Raw genomic sequence first — 4103 nt, forward strand, 5'->3', positions numbered from 1 at the left:
AGTTCATCAGGCATTAGACTCCAGTAATGAGTGTGCAACCTAGATCCCTTGTATCGCAGTCCCCAATAGCTTGTGCTCCTATGAGAATCTGATGCTGCTGCTGATGTGACAAGAGGCGAAGCTCAGGCATTAATGCTCCCTCCACCACTGGACGCCGCTCACCTCCCGCTGTGCAGCCTGGTTCCTAACTGGCCACGGACCAATACTAGTCTGCAGCTCACTGATTGAGGACCCCTCATTTCAATGATGACTGAGGTCCAGTTTCCTATGTACATGAAAAGCAGGGAAAGCCGTACTCGCTCACCACTAGCTTCTGAAAAAAAGGCTATGAGAGAGAGAATACTACAAGCTTCCTGTAAATAGATCCAAATATTTGCAAGACCACACTAGAACAATAAATCTAGTTTCAAACATCATGCACAAAACTACAACATTTATCTTTCATAAATGCATGATACATAGTTTCCTTTAGCAAATATTTATTAGATGAGTTTAAAAAATATATGTATTTGTAATATGTATACCACATTTTCAACCTGGCAACCCCAGTGAGTACAGCTTAGTGTTTTGAGCTCAGTTTGACAAGTCAAACAAGGCAAAGTTCAAGTCATATTCCTATTTCCTTTTATTCAACGCTGGACAAATTAGCTAAGTTCTCTTTATTTGAAGTTATTTCTAATACATGTTTTGTAAGGTTTGGTAACTAGTATGTTTATCCACATAAAAACCTTTGCAGTCACCAATATTTTGTAAATGCTTAATAGTCACCAACGACAGTTCAGAGCTGCCCCAATAGCAACCATTCACCCTCTTGTAAAATTAACAAATAATATTTTCTTTGAAATTACTATTATCTTTATTCATAGAACATGATAGTAAATTTCACAATATTAAAACAAAATAATTTCACAACATTTAGAATAGTATCTAATTTGATCTGTATAATAAAAAAATTTGGTAAAGCTCTTATTCTATTCTATCACAACATAAAATATCCATGGGGAAGCAAATTATTATTCCTACATGCAGTCTCTATTTGCTAGTGCCATTTATAATACTCTAATGAAATGATTTTTGAAAGTACTAACTTAAAAGAAGACAATTTTGTGTGTTTCATTTTTTCAATTGTAAGTAAGCATTTAATAAAATACTTTCATGAATTCAATGGGAATATGTATAATTATGAGCAATCAGAGTTAAAATTAAACCCACAAATCAGGAAATTCAAAAGCTAATATCCAAAAACAATGTTAGTTTTGAAAGTGTCATAAAATAATACACAAAATTTAAAAGATTAATATACTTTTAAATATTTTAAGCATATTAAATGAGTTAGCAAATTATAACGGTAAAAAATATTTCTGAGCTATTTCAGAGACTGCCTAATTATTACATAACAGTTTAAATAAATATAGGATAGAAGCTATGATTTTTTTGATTCCTAAAAATTAGAAATATGTATTATTTTAACATCAGGACATCCAAAATGACTAATTGATTTTGTTTCTAATCAAAGGAAATAACTGATAAGGGAGCAGAAAAAACTTAGAATCATATAGCTCAAATGGAGAGGATCACAGAAACCCAAAATGGTTTCATAAATTTAAATACAAATAAAATACTTTTATTTAGTTGTGGATAGATGGGTAGATGGTGTCAGGAGATTCATATTTCTAGTCTACTAGTTTTGAGACTGTGAAGTGATACTTATGTATTATTCTTCATCATATATCCATCATTTAATAGAAGCATTTTAGAAAAATTTATATCCATCACCTTGTTATTTTTGTAGTTCAATATTTAAGTTTCTGTCTCCATCAAGCATCTAAAACTGCCAATGAAGTCTCTCATATGAATCTAAGTAAGCCAGAAAAAGCCATTTCTAGAACAATATCTAATTGTAAAGTCATGGTAGCCTAGCTTATGATTCTTGGCAAATAACATTTTGTCCTGAGATTTTACCATTTTTATAGAAAGTAAGGGATTAATTTGTCTATATACAATTGATTGTTAATTAAAATAAAAATATTCATTTCATATTAGGCATCATATAAATGATTTTGCATATAGCACCATCTGTAATAATGAAAATGGACAAATTGGAAATAAAAGTTGACATTCTCATTTACATAGCATACATCTGCACAAAAAATTTGTATCACAAGTGTTTGTATTTTTTTAAAAAAATGTACAGAGAGGATTATGAATGTAGCAAATGTTTGCTATCATTTTAAAAAAAGGTCACCTGCAAACATGTAGAAAGTGTTAATGCCATTCCTTTTGCAGACTTTGCCAGAGTTTTCCTCCACTAGTTCTGGTAGTGGACAACTTTTATTTCTGCATACCAATTTTTACTGATATAGAAGTTTTGCATTACTATATAAATTTTAGACTCTATTTGTCATTTTCTACTCTCTGTCTACAAAATCAAACAAACAAAAACCCAAAATAACAACAAACAAAACCCTACTAGCATTTTGAATGGAATTGCCTTGAGTCAATTGACCTATTTGGATAAAACTAAGATTTTAGCAACATTTAGAGTTTCAATACAATGCTGTGAAATAGCTTCACATGTATTTAGGCATCTTACTCATCTCAACAATATTGTATAGTTTTTAATGTACAGCTCTTACACGTGCAATTTTAATTTAAATCTAACTAGGTCATGTTATTTTTAAGCTATTATAAATGATGTTTTACAAATCATTCATTTTCCAACTCTTCATTCCTAATATATAGGAATATAGTTGACTTTTGTATACCTTGTATTTAGATGGAATTGTCCAACAACAACTGCACTGATACATATTCTATCCTACGTGTACTTACCCTGACAGTCCTTCAAGAGGTGGGGTATCTATTTTCTCCCTTTGAACCCGAGTGTATCTTTCAAAGTGTTTTAGCAATATTGACAACAGAATTCCACAAAAAAAACAGGATTTATGACTTCCAAGAATTATTTTTAAAAGACAATTTGGCTTCCAATAGACTATCTCTATCTCAAGATTCTTGTGTTTGTACCCTGCACATCAGGTTGTGAAGAAACAAAGTTACCTGTAGATGTTCTGGCCAACAGCTTTGGACAGGTCTCCACCCAACAGGCAGCATCCTGTAAGAAAGAGAGAAAGGTCACTATATAATGACAAAAGAGTCAGTTCAGCAAGAGGATATAAAAACTGTACATATAGATGCTCCCATCACTGGAGGACTCAAATATATAAAGGAAATTTTAATATATCTAAAGGGAGAAATACATTACAATACAATAATAGTAGAAAATGTCACCACCCACTTCCAGTAATAGACAGATCATCCAGACAAAAGTCAACAAGTAAGCATTGGAAATGAACTACAGTCTAGTTCTACCAAATAGACCTAATTGACATTTACAGACAATGTATCCAACTGCTACAGAATACACATTTTTTTTTCACCAACACATGGAACATTTTCAAGGAGAGACTATAGGTTAGGTCACAAAATAAGTTCAACAAATTCAAAAGGGTCAAAATCATATGAAGTATCTTTTATGATTGCAATGGTATAAAACTAGATAATAAATATAAGAAGAACTTGAAACTATACAGACACATGGAAATTAAACAAGTTCCTGAACAATTAATGGGTCAATGAAGAAATTAAGGTGGAAATGTAAAAATATATTATTAAGTGTTACAGCTCTTTTAGAATCTGTCTAGCAAATTTTCTGGTGAGAAACCCTCCAATATAAAAATAAATGAATAAATAATTTTGAAAATAAAAATACTTTAAAACAAATGAAAATGGAAATACAATGTACCAAAATATATGGCATATGGTAAAATCAGTAGTAAGAGGAAGGTTTACAGCTATAAACAACTGCATCAACAAAGTAGAAAGATTTCACATAAAAAACGTTGTGATGCACCTGAGAGAATCAGCAGAGCAAGAAGAACAAATCCACCCCAGAATTAGTAAAAACAAAGACATAACAAATTTCAGATAAGAAATAAAGTGGGGAATAAGAAAAACACAGAAGATCAATGAAACAAAAGATTTTTTCTGAAAAGATAAACAATATTGGTAAACTTACCTACAATAACCAAGAAAAAGGTCCAAAT

General features: G+C 31.1%; 1 pseudogene; it reads left to right on the forward strand.

The window, feature by feature from the left end:
- Positions 1-3670: 3670 nt before the first annotated feature.
- Positions 3671-3723, forward strand: LOC111526286 (annotated as a pseudogene).
- The last annotated feature ends 380 nt before the right edge of the window (positions 3724-4103 follow it).

The sequence above is a fragment of the Piliocolobus tephrosceles genome, chromosome 18, assembly GCF_002776525.5.
Source record: "Piliocolobus tephrosceles isolate RC106 chromosome 18, ASM277652v3, whole genome shotgun sequence".
Lineage (NCBI taxonomy): Eukaryota > Metazoa > Chordata > Mammalia > Primates > Cercopithecidae > Piliocolobus > Piliocolobus tephrosceles.